This window comes from Cornus florida, unplaced genomic scaffold (assembly GCF_030987335.1).
Source record: "Cornus florida cultivar Cherokee Brave unplaced genomic scaffold, ASM3098733v1 CherokeeBrave_3.0.0_Hap2_Chr11, whole genome shotgun sequence".
In the NCBI taxonomy this organism is placed as follows: Eukaryota; Viridiplantae; Streptophyta; class Magnoliopsida; order Cornales; family Cornaceae; genus Cornus; species Cornus florida.
Window position 1 is genome coordinate 35,783,732 of NW_026775581.1, and position 13,102 is coordinate 35,796,833.

The window sequence follows — 13,102 nt, forward strand, 5'->3', positions numbered from 1 at the left end:
GTCTCTCTCTCCCTCTCCCTCTCCCTCTCTCTGCCACATATTCAGGGATGCAGGAAAAGTGATACCACATGTATTGATGTTGCCAGGTAATTCTGAAATTATTTCCTTGTCTCTTTTCTTTTCTTTTTTCCCCCTTTTTTCGCTGTGGTAGTTATTTATCATGTTTAAAAACCTAATCTATGTAATTATGGACAATGCAGAGAAGTGACAGATTATAATGAAAGTATGACGCATGGATTATTCACAAACTTTCTTATGAAGCAGAAACAAAACCGAGGAATCAAATAAAATGAAGAAACAAACCGACAGTGATAGTAAAGGTGAGTTATTTTTATCCCTCCTAACTAGTCCTTGAAGCAAATTTTTAGTAAAATTGACAAGATTCCTAGGCCCAATGACTTCAACTTTGCATCTATAACTCATGTTGATTTTGTACATATTCAATATCTATCATTAGAAACTCCAGTCAGATGCACAACACTGTAGTTTCCCTTGTACTGTTTCATTTCCTTTAATTTAACACTAAGGGTGTGTTCGGCTGCATGGAATTGGAGACTTGGAATTGGAATTTGTGGAATTTGAGACAATTTTGGTTCAATTTTCTTAGTTGTTTTTCTCCAATTCCATGCAACCGGACACACCCTAAAATCTGATATCATAACCTGAAGATCTATTTTTGGGGGGACGAGATAAAAGGAAGGGAGAGATTCTGGAATATTATAGTCCTTGCAGATGGAATTCACAAAATTTCGAATTTTCTCTCCTTCCATTTGCTAGATAGCCAAACAGAGCATGACTGAGTAGTTTATAAACTTTACTTCTACTAACAACCACTAAGAGGAAGAAACAATCTTATACTGTTTTGTTGACCTTTCAAATAGTGTCCCCGGGGTTTTAGAAATGATATCCAACAATACTCAAGTCAAATTCAACAAATCAACGTTTATTTGCTTTTCATTTCTTTTATTAATAGTTTGTTTCGCATATGGCACATTCATTTGATTTTGTTTTGTAGAACCCCAGAAAGAATAACACTTTGTAAAAAATTACTACAATATTGACAGAATCTCATGTCTTCATCAGAGGTAGTTCTTTGGTTCATTGTGAGTGAAACAGAGGATAACAAAAGAAAATGGAATTGGATAATCACCATTTTGTCCCCCAACTGCTGGTAAGATTCAGTTCTTCTTCTTCTTCTTTTTTTATTTTTTTAATTTCTGTTTTTTCTTTCTCACTGTTCTTTCTGCAATAAAACCGGATAACAAAGAAATTTGGTATTAAATCCTGATTTAGCAATAAAATGACAAGGCACGTTTGACTGTGATTTGTCTGTTTACCATGGTAACATCATCTGTAATGGTGCTCTTTATCGGGCTCTCCACATTTGTAAATGTAGAGAGCCATGCCAGCCCAATGGGCTGACGTGGCTCTCTACCTAAAGTGGCCAGTCCAGCCAATCAGTTTGGTCGCTGGGCTGGCCAAAATTTATTATTTTAAAAAATATATATTCAATTTTTTTCCCATAAATAATTTTAAAACTTATTTTTCAATTGTTTGCTTCTCATATATTTATTGACATTATACATATTTTAAAGGAAATAAACAAAAAGGCGTTATAAATATTTTCTCACAAATAAATAAATAAAATAAAAAGACATTATATAATGCCTTCATGCTGAATTGTGAAACTGATGTAGAACGTGAAAGCTGTGATACCAAATTTGACGCAGAACGTGTAGCTTGCTTTGATGAAATTCTAGAAATAGAATGAAAGAATATGATGGGAGTTAGAAGATGAGATGAGATAAGAAGAAAAAAGGGGAGACAGATGAAGGGGGTGAGGAAACAGAGTGAACAAATCAGCAAAAACATTAATGCAGGAGCCATGACATCCTTATCTGATTGCAGCCCTTAGGGTGGCCACCTAGTCTAGTGTAGCTTCATAGGCTAGTCTATACTTTACATCAATCTCCCCGACTGAGAAGAACTCTTCTCCGAAGAGTAAACCTGGTGGTACTGTTCGGAATCTAGATGACCTTTCATCTAACAAGATACTGATAAATTTTTCCAAGACTGAGTGACATGACTCTGATGGTTAAGAAGATCATCAATCTGGAAGTGTGGTAGAAGTGGAGTAGAAATTGACATTGATGCTGAAGAATATGCAGTTTCACCTGTAAGAACAAATGCCGACAAAATAGGAGGCTCAAAGGTGCCTTTTAGGTAACAAGTAATCCACATCAAAAACTAAATTACATACTCACATCTGATTTTAGGTCCCGTATTATGAATAATGTGGATACTTGGACAGTCAATGTTTGGAAGGAGTTCTTAGGATAAAATTATGGGTGCACAGGAATTAGAACATATATAACCCCCTTCAATGAATGCATGATTCCTACTATGAGCATGTGCAGCAAGTTCATAATATTTCTTACTCAAAACAATTTCTTGACGCATATTGGCATGAACATCATGGATAAGCTGAACAAAGGAATCAAGAAATTCAAGCGAATAGAAATATGGAGGTGAAGGATTTTGATCAATGGACTGGAATGAGAATGATTTATAGATAATCTTGAAAAAGAAATTACTGATTGATCAAACTAGTGTAAGCATACTCCATTATAGGCAAAAACTAGTCCCATATATTTAGGCATTTCAGCACAAGAAACCTATTAAAATATCCTGGGTTTCGCTTTATGACCTTAAATTGTGCATCAATCTGAAGATGGAATGCTGAGGGAAATTTCAAATTGGTTCCTAAAAGCGTCCAAAGTGTCTTCCAAAACTAACTTTTGTATTTGACATCCCTATATGACACAATGGCAAAATTATCTTGAATGTGGCCGGAGCAGTTAGAGAGGCGAAGGTGGCGTTGTAGGTGCTGGCGTTGTGGAGGGAGGAAAGACACTTCCTTGTATGATTCTAACCAAAAGATGGATTCACGGCGAGAAAGATGGATAACAGATCAGATGTACTTGTAACAGGTAAGGTAAGAGATTCAGAATTGCTAGAATATTATTGTTCCTACTTTTTTGGGGGAAAAAAAAGGCAACCAATGTCATTAACTGATGTTCCAATTCAACACACTTCTTAAGAGTCGAGCAATAAAGTGCATTGTTATATGTCTGTGACCCTGAATTTAAGTTCATCGTTTGTTCAATGTCATTAACATCCGGCAACTTATCTCGAGGTTCCTTTAGTGTTACATCCTCGACTTCAAGTGGTGGAGATTCCAACACCTTGTCGGATGGAACACAAGGAATTTCCTTAGTTACTTCTTTTACCAACACATGTTTGTCATCTCATGGCTGAGAAGAAGACCTATATGGTGCTCTAGAACCCGTTCTTGATGGTCTTGTTGGTTTTGCAGGATTTCGCATTATAGTTCAACCACTATACTTGAAGATATAGGTATTGTCTTTGTTATAATGGCTTGCACCAACATTATAAATCCACGGGTGACCAAGTAGAACATGTGCTACATCCGTAGGTAGGACATCACCATATATTTTATCAGAATAGGCACCCATTTGGGTAGGAACCAAACATCTCTCTAAAATGGTCAAGGAAGTTTCATTACCCAGGCAATCTTATATGGTTGTGGGAGAGGTTTGGGTTGAAGTTTCATTCAAAGAACAGCTGATTTAGACATTGCATTTACTGAACTTCCTTTGTCAATGATGATCATGTTGTCAAATCATCAAAATGTGCCCCCTTTGCCTACTTGAGTGCATTTCTTTCTTTTTTTGGAAGGTAACTCATACAACCAATTTTGTCCCAAATAGGACTTGAACCCTTGACCTTTCATTGTAGAAAGTAGAGAACAAAGGACTAGGCTACACCCTTGATGGTAGTGAATTGAGATACTACAGAGCTTACAATGACTCTATCATTCCACTTTTCTGTAGTGTAAATGAAAGCATTCCTTCCCTTCCAAACATACCAACATATAAAGGAGGATAGACTCAAAATATTATCCTTTTCATCAAAGTTTTTCCAATTCTAATTAAGAAAATACCACCAATTAGAAAATGAATTACAAGGACCTAAATGTACCTCAATCCTAAGAGGAGAGAGTTTCCAAGATTCGAATGGAGTGAGGACATATCAATAGCAAATGCTTCATAGACTCTTGCCACACCTTCTGCAAATGGAATCTACAACTATGCTTTTCTGCTTTAAAGCTTCCAAGACTACAAGTTTTTGGTGACAGCACTTCCAAATAAGTGCTTGATCTTTTCTTTGGTATGCTCAATTTAGAACTTGATTTCCCAATATTCTGATTCTTTTATTTGTCTTTATTGACGGTAACAATTAGGTGATAAGCAGTTTTAACTGTGAATGAGGCTTTAATCAGGTATTCCTTCAATGATTTTTAATTGATATAATCAATTTTGAAACCTGTTGCAACTGAGATGTAGCCTTGGTGACTTGAACATTTTGAGCCTCCCATGGAATTCATCTGTCCCTCGACTCCCTCGAAATGTTGATTTGAGTTCCATCACCAACTTTCCATGTGTTACCTTAAGCTAAGTAATGAACGAATTCGACCAAGGCTTAGTTTGTCAATTTTAACCAACATTAAATTTTGGTTTCACTATTTATACCACCCTCTATATCGAACCCCTCATCTTTTCGAGTTGATAAGCGATCAACTTCAGTAACTACTAGTCAAATCGAAGCAAATTAACTAAGCTAAATTAAGATACAAATAAAATAAGTTAATTTTACAAAATGTCAAGCCCTTTTAAAATTTGTTAAATTTAAAGCTTCTGTGACTTAAACTTTTTTTTTTTTTAAATTATTTTTTTGGGTGCAAAATCTCAGATCCTAACTAGATTGACTTGATTAACAAAGAAGTAAACAATCCAAATATAGTAAAAGAGTAACTAAGAGGCAATATACCCTTAATTAGGATCTGTTTGGTCATTTGGAATTGGGCCTTTAATTGGAATTAATATTCCTATTCCAAATATGTTGTTTGGTTCTATTAAATAAGTGTGGAATTGGAATTCATTTTGAATTCCACATGTACCAATTTCAAAATTACAATTCCAAGTGAAGGATTGATATTTCTTATTCAAAAGGACCGTGGAATTCAGGGAAAAAAAATTAGCCGGATCGTTTCATAACTCGCTCTACTCCAAGCTCTTTATCCATAGGTTGATCATGAGGACTCAAAAAACAAGCCCTAGGCCCCAAACTTCATAGTACAATGATCTCCACATTCAATCTGATATATAGGGTTTCAATCTTTAGGTTTCAATAAGGCATTGTAAATTTCTCAAACAGATTTGGTTTCGATTTTCACACTGCCAATTCATAGCAGATCTCTCTCTGTCCATTCTAATTCAGGTTTCTTTCTGAAGGTATATATATATATATATATATATATATATATATATAGGTTTTAACTGCAAAAAATCCCCCTTAACTTTTACCTAGGAAGCATATATACTTCTACAAGAGTGATGTACCCGTATCACATATATGTCGGATGCCGATACTCTACGGATACGTGTCCAATACTTCTTGAATGTATCCATATTTGTAAAATATATTTTTAATTCTAACAAGTATCTGATACTTCTTAAATACTCTGACCACATATTCGATACTTCTTAGATACTTTCACCACGTATTCTATACTTCTCAGATACTTCATAGCATATTTTTAACAAGTTTCGAACATTAAGTAACTTTTTCAACAATAATATAATGGTATAATTGTTAAGAAAAAATCAAAATTTATTAAGTGATGAATAAGGATGCTTGTTTTATGTGTTGTGAAACAAACTCAGATGTTATACTAATGATTCATTTAGATTCTCAATATTTTTCAAAAAATTAACCAAAAATTTATTTTTTGAATATATAAAAATAAATTTAAATTTTTTATTGTAGCATCATACAGTACTCATATCATAAATTTTTTTAAAATTTGCTGTATTGACGTATCCATATTGTGTCGTATTTGTATATGTGCTTCCTAGTGTTTCACAAATTTGCCAATACTCTCTAGTGATGCAACCAACACCCTCAACAATTTGGAAGTTGCTACATACCGCCAACCCGTTAAAGTGATATTAACATACATCTAATTTACTATTTACCTCCTAAGAAATAAAAAAATAAAAAATAAAAAAATAAAGAAAAATAAATTAGATTAAATAAAATTTAACATTGGTTGTAAAATGACGAAAGAACCCTTAATGACAAAAAATAAAGTAAAATAGGGCTATATAAATATATATGATAGAAATTAAGTTATTGAGAGGGAAAGGTGTCATTTTTTATTCTGAGCCAAGCAAAGATGTTAAAAGTGGATGCGATCATGAGAAATGGGGAATGGAATATGCCACCAAACATCAACATGGAGTTGCTGCAAGCTGAAATTTTGGAGCATGGCAGGCCTGACCATAATAGATGACAAGCACGTTTGGGGACTGACTGGGAGTGATTTCTCTGTAAATTCTATGTGGGAAATTTTGAGGCATTAGAGTGACCTTGTTCCTTGGAAGAGGCATTAGAGTGACCCTGTTCCTTGGAAGATCTTCTGCTGGCAGCATTATTTTATGGATAACTATAAGAGGTAGATTGTATACTCAGGACAAGCTCCTCAAATTTAGAAAGATAAATAGGATGGTTTGGTGTTTTTTGCAGGTCAAATATGGAGGAACATTCCCATTTATTTTTTCAGTGCACTGTAGCTTAATAATTTGGAGACTGGAGTTACCTGCTCACATGGCCTGCGATGGGGTAGCAATCTTAATAATACTATCAAATTGGCTGTAGAAACAGCTAATTATGTTTTCTGGAGAGAGAGAGGAATGAGAGGCTCTTCTTTAACAACTTAATAGATGTGCGTAGTATTCAGTCTGATTTAAGAGATGTGGGTAGTTTTTAGTCTGACTTAAGAGATATGGGTAGTATTCAGTCTAAGATCACGTCCCTTGTTAAATTCAAGGTGTGGTAAATGGGAAATTTTAGAAAGGTTGATGATATAGCAGGTGGTTTTGAAGTGTGTGAGAATTGCCCATCTCAATTTTTATATCTTGATGTGGGTTTGCTTTTGCTTTGTTCGGTTGTGTGGGTTTGCTTTGCTTGGTTTTTAATCCTTGGTGGTTTTTTGTTATGTCTTTTGGTCTTTTTGTTAGTTTCTTGTGCATGCTGTGTGTTCATGTTATATCGGTTGCTGTATGCTTTGTTTTCTTATTTCTCGGGGCATGCCCCTTGTAGTTTTTGCATAGTGTTTTTTTGAGTTAATGAAAACGATTGGGCGTATCTGGATATATTTGGTATCTGGAGTCTGGACATTTTCATAACTGGTTTTGCGAAAAAAAGAAAGTTCATGGGGAAATTTTATTTATTTATTTTTATTTTTTGAAATTGTGAATGTTGAGGGGTTTTTCCCCTTCGTATTTACCCTATTTATAGAATATATAGGTAAGTTTTATAGACAAAGTTCATTAACATCCAAACTGTGGAAAAGATAATAGTTATAGTCAACCTTGTTTGAATTCCATTGAAGCCAAATTTTGCCTAGAGAAAGAGTGATTGTAGTTATGCAAGAACGCCTAGGAATGTATCTATGTATAGAATCCACATTTTTCCATGCCTACTTTTGCATCTAGTACTGCAAGTACGTCAACCTAATTTTCTTTTCTTTTGAGAGTTTTCAGGGTTTTTGATGCTTTGGTTAACAACTCTAGCTTCCGGGAGGTTGGTGGACTAGCAATTGAATCACTGTACGTTACCATCAATCACAACATCAACTTCATGATCTTCATGCTCCAGTGGACGGAAAATATTTTGGACTGCAAAGTGAATGGACGTACATCATCATGCAGGGGTTTGCCAATGGCACTTGAGATCGACGTAAGAGGAATTCAATCTCTTCCAAGGACAGCTTAATTAATTTGCAGGTGTCCATTATGGAGGCTTCAAGTCCTTCTAGGTCTCTTTTCCTTAAAAATAAAAAATCTGATCTAAGTAACTTCAAGGGTTGCTTGCTGAGTGGAGCAAGTAAGCTGGTTGGGCTGTGTTTCTTTGAATTGTCGTTTGATGGGAAAAACTGGTTTGGATGGAAGGCTGTGGGAGGCTTTGGAGTGAGAGTGAAAAGGTAATATGTATGAGTTTGGCTAAACGGGATGGTGGTGGTGGTGGTGGAGGGGCTTGAAGTATTGAAGTTTGATGTCGTGGTCGAGATGGTGGTGATGGAACTTGGGTCAGTTTTTCATTTCACCAAGGTGTACGGGGCATTACCTATTGCCCTAGCTGGTAGTGCAACTCCCTGAAGTCTAAACAGGTATGCTTTGAGTCCCAAAGATCATGTTAGTAGACAACCGTGGAGACATGTGTGGACCCCATCATGTGATGGGGCTCACAGATAATCCGGTGAGTAGATGATTTCCTGGACTCTCGCAATGAATAGCAGCGCTCTACAAGTGGAATCAGAACTTTTTTTTATTGTTACCAGAAAGATAAATGGCCAGAAAAAACACACTCCATGACGTAGTTATACACAACATATAATACCTTATTTAGTGCACTTCTGTGCAGTCACTTAGTATATATACGGTTCCGCACAAGCACCAATGCTGGAAGTTTTTTGATAGGATAAACTTTTATTTAAGAAAGCACAATAAGTGAATACAATTGAATTTATATATATATAGCCACTCTCAAATCCTAGTATATTATTTTCTCTCACTACTTGTCACAAAAGGATTCAAGAATATATATATAATTCTTTAATCTTTCAAAATACATCAACAGAGAAAACAAAAGAAAACTCTAAAATCACACAAATTACAAGATACATAATAAATTAAACATTCATTCCAATACTTGTCTTCTCATCTTTCAACAAGTTGATTAATATTTGGTATAGGCTTCCAACTGATATCTTACTGGAGATTCAAATCATCTATATATATATATATATATATATATAAGTCATCCTTATATTTAGACTCCTCAGGATGTAACTGAGAATGGATTAGGAGGCGCAAGATTCATAATGGGTCCAGGTGTTGGTGCTGGTTTTGGTGGAGGTGGTGGTGGGCTTTGGTTTCCAAAATCATCCGCTGTCACAAACAAGTAGTGTCGAGTCTCTGCATACAGAAAATGGAGAATTACATGTTACCAACCAATAGACCCTTGATCCAAGTCATTCTTTTCTAAAAATAATATATATATATATATATATATATATATATATATATGTAACAAACCTTAATTTCCTGCATAATATATGTATTCGTCAGATGTTCAGAGTTATAGACTTAAGTGTAGACGAAGTGTTGAACGTACCCTTGAACAATTCTCGTCAAGTATAAAAAAGAGGGATTAATATTTAAATAATTACCTGGTAAAATAATTAGAGTTCTTGCTTCAGCCATAATTAAGGAAATTCCTAGAAAAGTGAGGAGGGAGATGAAAAACATTGCGCTCCTGATGAAAGACTTCATGTTTAATCCTGATTAGCATACAATATATGAGAGAGGAGAACATTTTAAGTTAGTATATATAGAAGTTAGATATATACAGTGATGTGCATGTGGTGGGTAAAGCATAGACAATAGTAAGACGTGTTGGTTGATGCAGGACCACATGCATGCATGTTTATTGCTTTCGAGTCCATTAAATAACTTGGAACACTATTTAAATAAACTGCAACAGTTTTCCCAACTGAAGAACTTCGGGGGAAGAGGATGGAAATAGAATATCAACACAATTTAATTATCTTACCAAAATATATATATATATATATATATATATATATATATAGCTAAGAGAGGAATTAGCTACTCATGGCAATGCAAGATATCATCTATGTTATTGTGATCTTCATCATCATAGACTGCATTTCTCTTATCAGGATATTCACCTTCAATAACTACATAAACCCTAAAAGCCGCCACTAGATCTGAATAGAAAACTGAGATAAAAATAAAGAGAATCGCGAGTGATTTCCTATGGCCTTGTGCCTCCTTTTATAGAAGAATTGACTTCTAATAAGGTTTGGATGGACTTTAAGTCTTCTGGGATCATCTGGGCCTGTCTAGGATGAAATATGACATAATTAAAACAAATTCCGCAACTTAAAATTCTGACTTATCAACAATATTGGCTTGAGCCTAGAAGCTTCGGCTCAAGCTATTTGGGCAATTGCTTGAGCTATTTGGAAGGGTGCTCGAGCCCAACTTCTATACTTAGCCAAATTTTTTCAAATCTTTTCTGAAACGTCTTTTTCATCAATGCTTAGAATATTTTTGGGATTCTTCTTTAACAGTGCTCGATCACCTTGATTAGGGCTCGAGCTTTTGGACTCCGACTCGAGCTTTTTGGGAAAAGGCTCGAGCTTTTTGTCTTTGGCTCGAGGTCCTGGCAACATGGAATTTCCGAAGCGTCTTTTCATATTTCGAGACATATTCTGCTCAAGCTTTTTGGCAAAGGCTCGAGCACCTTGAGTTTTGGCTTGAGCCTAGAGATTTCGGCTTGAGCTATTTTGCCTTTGTGGAATTTCTTACTTCTTGGTTTTGTGCTTGAGCTAAGGGACTTAGGCTCGAGCTGTGGAACTTAAACTTCTCCAAAATTCACTATTTTGACTCTAAGCTTGCTTCAGATGATCGGTAACGACTTTGTAAGTTTCGATATTAGTCTTTTCATCTTGAAGTCCTTGTTTTAACCGTTTCTTTGGGTAAGTACCTACAAACACGAAGTAAACATAAATCAGTCTAACAATAGATTAAAGTATCACTTTAGGTCCTAACATACGTATATTTAGGGGCTCGAATATACAATATTCAGCTTTTATCATGGGTGACCACTTTATAAGTAGCTTAGTCACGTTTTGTAGAGAGGATTGGTTTCGTCAGGGATTCGCTTGATAGGCTAGACTGATTGTGATTTGAGAACGTCATAAGTATTGATTCTTTTAGGATACAAGTGAGGTGTTAGACCGGAGTTCTGGGCTGTGATCCTTGTATCTTGAGGAGCTTTCGATTTGGTTATTGTGAGGTTTGAGTCTTAGAGACTTATGAATTGGATGAGATGGGTTTGATCTAGTACTTGGGGGTTTAGGCCTTAAGCATAACGGTGATGTCATTGTTGTTTAAGTATGGGATTGGCCAAAATGGACAAGCCAGAAATTTGTGGACCATGCCTAGCTAGAAACAAAATGTCAAGATACTATTAAACTTAGGGTAACGGTTATTCGTGTCATTAGATACACTTGTTGCTTCAATAATCTTCATTAATAGCCTGGATGAGGATATGTCATAGGCTTGTACTAGACACTGGTGATGCCACCATACATATGAGGATGCTATGGAAGGGTGTTAGATATTGATGATGCTACAATGCTGACAAGTATGTGTGGGCGGGTCCTAGACACCGACGAGGCTACCATTCTTGTGCGTATGTGTGAACAGACACTAGTCATTAATCAGACAAATATATCAACGAGAGTGTGTGTTATTTAATGATTGGTGCAATTGAGGTTTGGAAGTATTCTTTTAGAACGGTATTGGATTGATTGGAAGCAACAATAGTATTAGTGATAGTGCTGGTAGTACGGGGTTCTTCGAGATTGTTAAGCAGGTTGATCTTGAGTGTTTGGTTTGGGTATCATAGGTAATGATGATAGAGTCGGTAATAGAATACTTGACAGCGTGATCGGTAGGTTTGCTTGGGGTTCAATGTTTGTGTGGCTGTCTTGCCAGTAGTGGCAAATTAAAGTTCAAGGTTGATCTTGACATGGTGGGATGGTATGTTGGAGGTTGTTAATTTCTTTCAAGTCTTTTCAAGGTTAGCAGTTGGCTAGAGATTCTCGGCAAAGATTTCTCTTTTTGTGATGTGGTGATACAGAAAATGGGTAACGAAACAGTGGTCTAATCAGGAGAATGTGAGAATGGCGTAAGGATAAAGGTCAGTATGTTTTTCTCTTTCAGGAGGGTAAATTTTGAGGACGAAATCTTTTAAAGAAAGGTAGATTGTGATGTCCCAAAATTTTCGGTATTTTTCGGCTATTTTTCGTTTTATTTTATTTGTGCATAGGGATACGTGCCACAGTGTTTTGGGAGTTGTTTGGGACGTTTCTTCGATCAGGTTTAGAACCTTAGAAATTCATTTGGGTTCATTTTGGTCAGTTTTGATTTTCGTGCCCGGGGTGTTGGGTGGGCCCCGCGGAAGATTTTCGTGTTCAAGAAATTTCTTGACATCACTGTGTTCTTCGTTTACATTGGGATTATCCATTTTGCACTGCGTTGTGTCATTTGCAAGTGTTCAGAACTTAAACGGACTGTTTTAACTTTTTAAGTGGGAGGCGGAACCCACAATTTTTACTTTAGTATAAAAGGGTGGCTTAAAATCTTTTTCTCTCTTAGCCGTGTCTCTCTATCTCTCTCCCACCAATTCCTTTTATTTTCTTTCCTTTTTTTTATTGTTACATGCTTCGGGAATAGATTTCATCTAGTCTGGGTGAGATTTTGGCAACGCCGTAAAAGGAAAGTTTGATGAGCGTGTCGAGAGCTACGCACCTGTGGTTTTGGATTTTGATTTAGAGTACTTTAAGGTTTTTGGGTGAGGTCCGATTTCAAATTTTGGAGGCACCGTAGAGGGATTAATTGCTCTCATTCGCCTCCTATTTCATCCTACGGAGACAGTTTTACGAGAGAGGCACTTTGGTTTCGGTGGGATTAGGATTTTCATCCTAATTTGAGGTAAGGGTGTCTAATTCGTGGAGTCATTGGTTGTGTGTGAGTCCCTATGTGTTAATTCGTTGATATAGCATGCTATGAATATATATATATATATTATTGTAGAAAATTTATTAAGTTTATAAAAATTTAAATCATTAACATGCTTAAGTGGTGTTAAATTGTGAAAATTACATATCATCTATGTGGAAGTGTGATAAACATGCCTTGTATGATGTTAGTTGTGTATAATTTATGCTATCTATGTGGAAAGGTGACAAGCATGATTATATGATGAATTTGTCCCATTAGTATGCTAGAATGGCTATGTGAAGAAATTGCTAACATGCTTTAATGATAGAATTGATAAAGTTATGTATTTCATAGATTAT

General features: G+C 35.7%; 1 long non-coding RNA gene across 1 annotated transcript; it reads left to right on the plus strand.

Annotated features, from left to right (window-relative positions):
• Positions 1–13: 13 nt before the first annotated feature.
• LOC132286661 (uncharacterized) lies at positions 14–8,818 on the plus strand. The gene is made up of 4 exons (XR_009472835.1): positions 14–86; positions 201–320; positions 1,084–1,171; positions 7,689–8,818. It is a non-coding gene; the product is annotated as an uncharacterized LOC132286661 (long non-coding RNA).
• The last annotated feature ends 4,284 nt before the right edge of the window (positions 8,819–13,102 follow it).